A 12,458-nucleotide genomic window follows, 5' to 3' on the forward strand; every position below is an offset into this window, starting at 1 on the left:
GATTGAATTTAACCATTTGAGAATACAAATGTTTCAACATTTAGATTGAGTTTAACCTTGAGAAAATATACATATCAAGACAAAAAAAAAAACAATTTTATTGAGAATAATGGCTCGTCTGCTCTATGGCGGCTTGATAGCTTGAAATCATCACTTCAACACTTGCATTCAATGCATGTTCTTGGTACTCAATGTTGATTTCTTCAAGTGATTCAACATGCTTCCCTTTCCAGTACTTCTCTTTCCACTTTGAAAATATACATATCAAGACAAAAAACAAACAATTTTATTGAGAATAATGGCTCGTCTGCTCTATGGCGGCTTGATAGCTTGAAATCATCACTTCAACACTTGCATTCAATGCATGTTCTTGGTACTCAATGTTGATTTCTTCAAGTGATTCAACATGCTTCTCTTTCCACTTTGACAATATCCTTCTTAGCATAATTTTAGAATTGCATATACATAAAGAAAAGTTTATTATTAATCATTAAACAAAGTAAAATTGTGTCAATTACATAAATTTGGGGTAAAGGAACATACCTTTTCCCAAAGTAGTATCATTTAAAAGCGCAACTTCAGCATTATTAATCTTATTCAATTTTAAATCTTCATAAGCCTCTTTGATAAGCATTTCCAACACAGATTTAAAACTAAATGCCTTGGCAGTATGAGATAGCACGTCAATAGGTTGTTGACCTCTTTTCTTCCTACAAAGTCACTCTTCTTTTAACACAAACTCACAAGATGGTAAAAAAATCATAATACTAAATTCAAACCATATAATACAAACTTAACTTACATGCAAATGTCTCTATATTTTGGAGACATCCAATCAGTCAAAAGATCTACATCTTTTTCCTTTTCACCATGTCTAAATTCAATACAAAAAATATTATCAGCATACAAAAAATAAAATACATAATAAATTATTCTACCTTTGAACTATAATTAAAATAGAATAGTACTAAAAATAAATTCAAATAAAAATTTTAAAAACTGAAACAAACCTATTCATAAGGCATCTGTGAAAAAATCTTAAGGCACATGATTTTCCTTTTCTTGCATTCTTACAAGCGGTTGCAATGTTGCTTATTTTTCGCTGACCCTTCAATGTAAAATCCAAGCAAACCAACGCATTAACATCAAAATTGAAAATTCAAAAGACAAACAATAAATCAAAAATCAAGAAACATGGAAAGTCTAAACCTTCAAACATAATCACCCTACAACCTATCAAAGAATGTTTTTGGATTTTTTATATTAATTTGGAGCTTGAGAAAGATCTATGCAATCACAATATAGATCTTGAGTTAAATTGATTAAAACATTCGTTTCGACTAACAATTTTACAAGCACCGATTTTAACTCCATTAATTAAATTGCATTAATAACATTCATACAAAGAAAATAGATCTCTTTTTCATATAAAGCATAATTCAACGGAAAAGAAAATGGAGCTTGCAAGAAACAACTATAGAATAGAAGTTAGAAATCAACCTGGTGGGGGGACACCATCTAATTGGAATAACAAATATTCTTTTGAAGACAACGAAGAAAAAATAAAAGAGCAGGATATTTTGGAATGTGAGAGAAAGAGCTTTTAGAATGAGAATGACGAGAATACACTGAGAATGCTTAATATAATATGATGAATAGGTGAAAGTGTGACCTGTATTTATATACAATAATTTTCAAATTTGTCGTATAAAATTTTCAAATTTGGAATGTGTTATTTAGTGAATAGTTTCAAAAGAATTAGTATTTTTTTAATTTTAAATAAATGGAATCTGTGTTAAATAATGTCCATTTTAATGTTTCAATTTTTAATATATAATAGTAAATATTGATTTTAATTTTTTTAAGCAAGATATTATATAATGGAGAACTAAGGGCTGTCCAATCTGTTTACACGAAGAAATAGGAAAGTCCGACCAAAAAGAAAAATTACAATCCAATTAAGATATTACGAGAAAAAAAACAATGGGTCCGTACTAAACTCGTACAAAAAAATTAGAATGTGTAATTTTTCCGCAAAAAGATCACTTCCACACAAAAAACATTATGTTCCATACCGTATCATTAAAGTTTCAAACCTCCTCTCGAAAACACACCCTGTTTCTTAATAATCATAAAGTTCAAGTTATGGCGAGCCAAATAACATATATCTTTAATGATAATATTCAAAGAATAGTTTAGTAATAATTAACATTCAATTATTATAAAAATAAAGAAAAACTTTAAAAAATTAAAAAAGAATTCAATATATCTTCCTTATATTAAATAATTAAATATGTGATATAAAAAAATATATATATATTGGAATTTTAAGAAATATGAAAAAGAATTATAAATTTTGCAAATTTGAAAGAGTAATATTTAGGGTCGGTTTGAATGAGTTTTAGTTTTTAAATTTAAAAAAAAATTAAATATCAATTTTAAAAACTGTTTTAAGAAATAAAAGTAAAACATGTTTGCTAATCATATTATAAAAAACAGCTTTAAAGTTATACAATATTATAATACTTATCTGGTAATTTTTTCATATTTGTTAAATATCCAATAACTTTTTAGATTTCACATATATAATTATATAATATATGGAAGATATAATAAATAAATATAGAGTTTTCCATTAATAATTTAATTCTTTTTAGTTTTTTTAATATTTTTTTATTATTTTTAGAAAGATTAAATGTTAATTATTAACTATTTTTTTAATATTATTATTTGAATAAATATTTATTAGGTTTAAATAGTGTTTTCGTCCTGGTAAGTTAGCGAGTTTTTGATTTTGATCCCATATATTTATTTGTTTTTGGTTCCTGCCGTCCAACTTCCGTTACAAAAACACCTATGTGACAAACGACGCTGACGTGACGATGTCGGACATGTTTTTCTTTTTTTAATAGTTATTTATTTCTGGTAAACTTTGCATATTTCTGGTAAACTTTGCATTTTTTTTATTTTTTATTTTTGGTCCATAAAACCTGAAATTTAAACATGGGGTTTGGAGCACAGGACATTTGCCTAATAGTAGTAATGCCTTTCCACCAAGCCACTTTTTTTTTTTTTTTTTTCATAAATCTGCAATTTATTTGTATATATTACATAATAAGATAATTCTTAGAAAAAAATAATTTTTTTAAAATAGATTTTGTTTTGTTTTGATTTTTGGTATTAATTTTTGTTTTTGTTCTAATAAATAATAATATAAATTAATAAAAAAATTAATAAATGAAATATTGAATAAAATAATATAGTTAAATAATGTGAAGGATTAATGCACGTAAGCAATTTTTTCTTTCATTTTATTAAAAATGGGGGAATGAATATGAAATAATATTGCATACTATATTATAATATTTTAATGTTTTAGAGATAATTAAATATATTATATAATAATATTTTAATTATTAAATAAACTATTTATTAAAATATGTATTATTTCAACCATTAATATTAATTATTAATATTTCAAATATTTAATATTTTAAATATTTATTTTATCAAACAATTAGTTTATTAAATATTTAGTTTACTAAATAATTAGAGGTTTTTAGCTTTGAGGTGGTTTGTACTAACATTGTGTTTCTCTCTTGGAGATGGTTGGGTTGTGGATATACTATGTTTAAACCAAACTATTACGAATGGTTTAAACTTCCTTTATCCGACAATCGTTTATCATAGTGCCTCATTTTTTTGTAAGGGTTGCACCCCTAGTGCGAGCTTTACAATCAATTGCTTATTAAAAAACTATTTCATATTTATCTGATACTAATATTAAATAAATGTTTGAAATATTAAATAAATACTTGAAGTATTAAAAAAATATATATATTTGTTTTTATTAATCTTTCAAATATTTTAACTATTTATTAAATATTGAAGCATTAATTTTTTAAATATTTCAACTATTTATTAAATACTGGAGCATTATGTAATATACATGTTGTTGCATTGTAATGACATAATAAAAAACATGGCCTAATGAATGGAGAGTAATATGTGAAGGCAAGGTGCATGGGTTCAACCCTTGTTAAGAGGGACACCCTTGTTAAGAGGACCAAAAGACTATTTTAAGCTTATTTATTATTATATACTTAATATTCAAAATAATGAATACTTAAGTTAATAATTTAGAATAAATATTTACTTATTTCAAATAACAAACAAATAGATATTTATTAATTTTAAATAATACAAAAATTTAAAAATAAAATTATTATTAAATTAATTATTGTTTAATTTGAATTAGTTTGAAATAAGTAAATATTTATTTGTGTTATTTAATTTCAATCACATATAATTCAATTCATTTTTAATTGATTAAATATATTAAGAATTTACATTTTATAAATTGGTGTATTATTTTAAATTAGTAAATATTTATTTGCGTGTTGAAATAATTAAATGTTTGTTCTAAATTATTAAGTTAAGTATTTATTATTAAGAATATTAACAATAGAAATTGATTTGTCCAGTTGTAAAGTGATTATCATTAATCGCACTTAGGTTCGAGACCCATTGGTACAAATTTTGAAATTTTTGTTTTAAATTCAAAATTATTTAATACTATTAAAAATCTTGAGAATTATTAGTCATGAATGCATATTGGCCTAGTGGTAAAGACTTAAGATATTGTTTAAAAGTCTTATTAAAAAATTAATTTAGTATTTAAAAAATAAAAAATAAAATTTAACGTGGCAGTATAGTCACAGTTTAAAAATAGGAAAAAAATCGGTTTGAAAAAAATATTAGTAGATGGACTAATATGTTCCGGTTAAATTTTGTAAGGAATTATATCTGGTCCTTTTTTTTGTGAGGGATTAATTTGGGTTATGTAATTTTTGTGAAGGACCAAAATGAATCTTCACTCTAAAATAAAAAACCATACTAACTCATTTGAGCTATTCATTTAATAACACGGATTCCGAATTTGAAAAGTTTATACAACAAATTTATAGGATTTGACTTTTAAAGATAAACAAGTGAAATGTCACATTTGAAAAGTTTATACAACAAATTTATAGGATTCGACTTTTAAAGATAAACAAGTGAAATGTCACAAATTCAAATGTGTTCTGCATGACTACAAATTGAGGTGATTTACGGGACATGTTAAAAAATTTCATTAATTAAAGTATACCATTTTGTTTTTGTTTTTTCTATTCCTAATTTTCAAAACTAAAAATTTAAACATCAAAACCCAATTCTAGTTTTTTAGTTTTTAATGGTCTATTTGAATGAGTTTTATGTTTTAGCATTTAAAAACTATTTTTTAAATCAATTTTAGAAAAAAAATTAAAAAAATAAAATAAAACATGTTTAGTATGATATTAAAAACTGTTATAAACTTGCACATTATTACGAATTTGTCATTAATAAAAAGTGTATATTTTTTCTTCATTTTTATCTTCTCAATTTTTAAAACTAAAAACCAAAACATCAAATACCTATTTTAATTTATAAAACTCTTAAATAGAGAATAGTTTTAAAAATAGTTTTGTAAAGTTAGACTACCAAACAAGTTTTATTATTTTCAGAATTTAAAAACTAAAAAATAGTTCTACTAGTTTCTAAGTTTCAATTAAATTGATATATTTTTTATTTTAAATAAATGGAATATGTTTAAAAAAATGTTCTTCTAAATGCTTTTAATTTTAGTAGACAATAATAAATATTTATTTTAATAATTAAAATTCAGTGCTTCTATCAATAAAAAATAAAATAACATTAAAGAGCATCCATTACTTAATATAAAAACTATATTGCTTTTTTCTATATCTTCCTTATATTAAATAAATAATCATGTGAAAATTGGAAAAAATGAACATTAGAATTATATTGAAATTGAAGATTTTTTAAATAAATTTTGCAGACTTCGAAGAGTAATATTTAGCTACTTGTTTGAAAGTTTCAAATGAATTGATAGTCTTTTTTTATAATAAAGAAGGCGAAAGGCCCTGGTTTTTTTCACTACTACTCCCTCTGTCCCAAAATAAATGTCACAATTGAGAAAATAATTTGTCCCAAAATACTAGTCATTTTACATTATCAATGCAATTTTATATTTAATCTTCCAATTGTACCCTCTAATAAATACTCTTAATTTATTATTTTCTCACTTAAAATTAATATTATTTCAAATACACCAATAGTTAATCAGGATAAATTGATAAAGTCACAATTCTCTCTCTTTCATTTATTACTGTTTCTTAATCTGTGTGAAGTGGGTCATTGCAACTAGGGGTGTTCATGGATCGGTTTGGGTTGAATTTAGCCAAAACCATAACCCAACCCGTACATGGTACACTGGTTTGGGTGAGGAAAAATAACCACCCACAATATCATTGGGTTGGTTTGGGTAAAACCAAAAATTTATGGGTTGGATTGGGTTGGGTAATGGGTTACCCAATATTATTTTTCCTTATATAATTATTAATGATATGTTACATTTTTTCTTAATAAATAGCTTAACATATTATTGTTTTTTTTTAAGATCAAATGTCAAAATGTATAATGAAATTTATCATAAACATATATTTGTAAAAACCAAAGTTACATTAGTAAAACCTAGAATTGCGTAAAATACTTGCAATTTATTAGAATTAGCATCAAAATAATCAAAATGTGGCATCCTAAATAAGTTAAAATCATTACTTACTAAATAAAAGATGTTCAAAAAGTTGAAATTGAAGCAAGCAAAATTAAAAACATCAAAGTCATCACTTGTCAAATTACAAAAAAAGAGAAAAAATATAGTCACTCAATAACCCATGGGTTTTGTGGGTTGGGTGTGGTTTTACCCATAACCCAATTATTTTGAATGGGTTTTCATTTTTGAAAACCGTATTCACCCAATAACCCGACCCAACCCACTTTTTTTGATCGGTTTGGGTGGGTTTTACTGGATTTATTGGGTTTACCCAACCCATGAACACCCCTAATTGCAACAAATAATTTAGAACGGAGGGAGTATTATTTTGTCTATTGAATTGTCTAATTTGGCGGGACTCAGTTATGATTAAGTGGTTCTAGTTTCCTTTCAAACACAGTTGCACAGATTGAAGTTTGATCTTTCCTACTAAGTCTAACAACATTCACCATGAATCAACTAACAATTAATTATTTATTATTTAAAATGAATGAAATTTATGTAAATAATTGACATTTTATGTTTTCATTTTTAATATATAATAATAAATATTAATTTTAATAGTAACATTAAAAGAGTAGTGTTAATAATAAATTTCCTAAATAAAAAGTAATAAACTAATAAAAAAGCATTAAAGAAAAAATATTAAAAGTTTAATAAATTTGAAGATTTTTTTAATAAATTTTTCAAACTTGAAAGAGTAAAATTTAGTTACTTATTTCAAAGTTTCAAATAAAAAGGTATGTCTTTTTTATTTTAAATAATTGGAATTTGTGTAAAATAATTTCCATTTTAATGTTTTTTATTTTGAGTTTAAAGGGAGTGCACTGACAGTGTAAACTAACTTTACACATACAACCAATCAAAATTCTTACACTTGCCATGTCATATTAATTTTTTAAAATTAAAATTATGTTTTAATTAGATACATAATTGTGATTGGTTGACAGTGTAAAAATATTTTACACTACCAGTGTATATCCCTTTTTCTCTTTTAGTTTTAGTATATGATAATTTTTATTAATTAAATAGTAATATTATTAAAATAATAGTGTTAATAATAATTGACTTTCAATGTTTCTATAAATAAAAAAAAATATTAAGAGCAACCACTTATTAATAGAAAAATTTATATAGTTTTTTTTTTTTTTACTATATTGTGCTTAAATTAAATAAGTAATTATACGGAATCTAAAACTTTGATAAATTCAAAGGATAACAGATAAGCTCTTCCCTCTTAAAATCAACTTTTCTTTTCATATTTTTCATGTATTTTAAACTTATTACACTACTATAAAAAATACATTACACATTGGAGTTTTCATGAAGGTTGTAAAACAGATCATTGAGACATTATTAAAAAAAGACATCTTCAAATTATTTATTTTTAAATTAAGAAAAATTTATATTAACTCAATTGGAATTATCATTCGTGGAAAAATTTTGTTCTACTCATGGGTTTGAATTCATGCGTCAGCAAATTTGTGATTTATTTCATATTTTAGTGGTGCGTTCCTTTTCATTTTATTTTTAAATAAAAAAAAGCAAATTTTCACTATGTTTGAATTTTTCAACCGTAGTGAAATGTTAAGCTCTTTATTTTTTATTTTTAAAATTGTTATAAAAACTAGCGCTTCGATCAAATAAAAATCAATTATTAAATCCTCCCATCCATAGTTTTGAAAACCGGACCAGTCGGTCGGACCGGTTGAACTGGGAATCGAATCAGTTGTCAGTCTGATTCATTTGTTGGATCATCTGGGCCATTGGATCGGTGAGAACCGCTAAAACTCGGAAAACCGACGGTTTCCAAAAAACCGCGGTGGGAATGTATTATTATTTTTTTACTTGAAAATTTTTTTTTGTGTAAGCAAGATTTCATTAAAACGGAGAACTAAATGTTCTCAAAATCCGATTACACAACAAGCGGGAATAACCCGACAAAAAGAAATTACAAACCAATTAGATTTACGATAGGAATAACAACGGATCCTTGTTAAACTCGTAAAAGCTACAAATGGGATGAGTAATTTCTCCAATAAATGACCATTTCCAAACCAAAGATTTAATCTTCCATAACGTATTATTCACATCCCATCCTTCATTCCGAAAACATATCCCATTCCTAGTAATCCAAAGAATCCATAAAGTAGCTAACCACACCACACCTAATTTACCCACTTTCACTTTTTTCTTTTTACAAAAACAATACCATTCCATGAAACACTTTTTGCACTCTTCTTCCATGACACTCCAAGGCTTCCCAATCCAACAAGAAATATCCCTCCACACCACCTCCACCACTTTACAATTCAAGAAGGAGTGCTCTCGGTTTTCCGGAACGAAACCACAAAAAACACACTTTAAATTATCTTGAGACAAAGCTATACCTCTAACCGTAAGTAAATCCTTAAAAGGAAGCCTATTCACAAAAAACCTCCAACCAAAAGCTTTGATTTTAAAAGGGACCTCCAACTTCCATATCAACGACAAAGCCTCATTGAACTTCTCAAAAGGACCAAACGGAGTACGCATACTAGCAAAATGTCTATAGCAAGATGCCACGGAGAAGATACCATCCGCCGAGTACTTCCAACTAACCTCATCTTTCCCTAACAAAAACGGACCGCAACCCGCAATGGAATTCCGAAAAGAATCCCATTCCGACCTCAAATCAAGGCTAGAAATTTGATTATCCCAAATACCACAATTTCCCCATTCCCAATTGCCATTACGCCACCCTCCCATACCCGCCACAGACACATTTTTCAAACAAGAGGAAGAAAACAATTCCGGATACTCCTCTTTCAAACTCTTTCCATTCCTCCAATTAGCCTCCCAAAAAGGGGTATTAAAACCATTACCCAACTTAAAAACACAATGGGCGGAGAAAGGGTCCTCCCCATCTTTACCACCAATAGAAAGTAAATCTTTCCACCAAAAAGAAGAAGAAGAAGAAGAGGAAGAAGATGAGAGGGAAAAAATAGAAGAAGAGTGCAAAGAAGACATACCTCCACAAAAGCTTTTCATGGAGACATCACCGTAACGGGCTTTCAACAAATTATACCAGAGCGAGTTCTCTCCGTTAAGAATTCTCCACCTCCATTTGCTAAGAAGAGCCAAATTAAAATCCGATATATTCTTTAAAGCAAGACCTCCATACTCTACCGGAAGACACACCTTCCTCCAACTAACCCAATGAATGCGCCTTTTGTTGTCCTCCTTCACCCCTCCCCAAAGAAAGTTACTTTGTAAACTAGAAATCTCCTTCACTACCCTTAAAGGCATCTTATAAAAAGACATAGTGAAAATGGCGAGAGATCCAAGAATCGACCTCAAGAGAGTTATACGACCCCCAAGCTAAGAAAACGATTCTTCCAACCCGCGAGACGCTTCTTCATCTTAGATAAAAGAGGTATCCAAGAGGCGTATTTCCTTGGATTACACCCGATATTAATCCCAAGAAAAAGAAACGAATCATCCTCAATTTTGCAAGAAAGAACATAAGTGGCGGCTTCTAAAAAGTTTCTCGTCACATTCAACCCGATCAACTTACTTTTATGGTAATTGATCCCAAGACCCGAAACCATCTCAAACGCCTTCAAAACCACTTTAAAAGCCCACACTTGATTCCAACTTCCTTCACCTACTAATAGAGTATCATCCGCAAATTGGAGGATATCTACACCGCAATTCCCGTTAAAATCCACACCTTTAAAAACCCCATTCTCAACCGACTTTCGAACAAGACCCGTAAGACCTTCGGCAATGATAACAAAAAGAAAAGGAGATAAAGGATCGCCCTGTCTTAATCCTTTCTCAACTCTAAATTCCTTCGCCGGACAACCATTAACCAAAACTGACATGTTACTATGAAAGACCAAACTTTCCATCCACTTTCGCCACTTCTCACCAAACCCCATTCTATTTAACATGTATCTAAGAAAATTCCAAGAAACTTTGTCATAAGCCTTCTCGAAATCAACCTTAAATAAAAGGCTACCTCTTCCTTCTTTCTTTGCAAAATCCACCACTTCGTTAGCAATCAACACCCCATCAAGAAGAAGCCTATTCGGAACGAAAGCACTTTGACAAGGAGAAATAATAGAATGAAGAACCTTTTTCAACCTACCCGCCAAAATCTTTGAAACCAATTTGTACATACACCCCACCAAACAAATAGGCCTATAATCATCCAAAGAGACCGGACTAGGAGACTTAGGAACCAAAGATAAAAATGATGAAGTTACCGCCTTAGAGATAAAACCACCGGTATGAAAATAATTAAGGTAATTTATAACATCCTCCTTGATAAAACTCCAACACTTCTTTATAAACAAAAAGGAGAATCCATCCGGACCCGGACTCTTAGAAATACCACAACCATCAATAGCTTCTTTAATTTCCTCCTCTTGAAATGGCCTTTCAAGAAAATTAACATCATTATGCGAAATGCTATTAAAGTGAATACCGTCCAAGCGAATTCTATCCAAATCTTCTTCCAAAAATTTATTAGAAAAATGCTTCCAAACTTCCTCCCTCACCTCCTCTACCTTCTCCACCAAAACTCCTTGAGAAACAATCGGACCTATATGATTTAAGCTTCTTCTTTCTTTGACCACTTTGTGAAAAAAACTACTATTCGAGTCACCATCATTTAACCATTTAAGCCTTGATTTTTGGACAAGCATATTCTCCTTAATCCTCAAATTCAACCAAAATCTTTTGTTGGCTTCTTTCCTACCCAAAAGAGACTCTCCAATCATATCCTCCGTCGCATCTTCCAACCTAGAATCCCCCTCATTAATATCTTTAACCCCCTCTTCCACTTCCAACTCAATTCTACCAAACACCGTCTTGTTCCACCACTTTAACCTCTCTTTAATCCGAATAAGTTTTTCTTTTAGAACATAATCCCCTCTCCCTTCCACCACCATATCCTTCCATTCTTTCTCTACAAACGGAAGGAACGAACCAAAAGAAAACCATTCATTGTTGAATTTAAAAGGTTCAGGACCCCAATCAAATTTATCCACCACTAACCAAACCGGGCAATGGTCCGAAATATCACGATTCCCAACCAATTGACCAACAACTCCCCAACTATTAATAATATTATCCGCCACTAGGAAACGATCAATCCTACTCATGGACCTACCATCTCCACTATACCACGTAAATTTTTTTCCCTTACACGGCACATCCACCAAACCACTATTATCAATGAATTTTGCAAAGAGCTCCGAACCCGACTCCACCTCCCTAATCGACCTTCCTTTCCTTTCACTAGAGTTTTTAGACGCGTTAAAGTCCCCACTAAGTATCCATTCACCATCCGAAAAGGATCTTTTCAACTTTAGCAAATTGTCCCATAAAACCTTCTTCTTTTGAAGAACACAAGAGGAATATATATTTACTATATAATAAATATTATCCTTCCACACCACCTTGATCCCTAAGAAGCCATCTCCTTTAAAGCTATGAAGAACCTCCATCTTATCTTTCCTCCAAAGAGTTATAATTCCACCCGACCTTCCAATCGAATTCGAAAAAGAATACCCCACCTCCGTGTTACTCCACAAACCATATGCAATAATATCCTCCATAATAGCAATCTTCGTTTCTTGGATCAAAAAAATATCCGCGTCGCCCTTCTTAATAATTGAACTAATCCTTCGCCTCTTAAGAGCATTCCCCCCCTAATATTAAAAGTTCCAATAATCATAAGGACGGTGTGGAAATCTCCTTCCTTGGTACCACAATCGAATGCTCCACCACTTCCGGTTCCCCCTTATTCTTG

The sequence above is a fragment of the Vicia villosa genome, linkage group LG2 (genome assembly GCF_029867415.1).
Source record: "Vicia villosa cultivar HV-30 ecotype Madison, WI linkage group LG2, Vvil1.0, whole genome shotgun sequence".
NCBI classification, from domain to species: domain Eukaryota; kingdom Viridiplantae; phylum Streptophyta; class Magnoliopsida; order Fabales; family Fabaceae; genus Vicia; species Vicia villosa.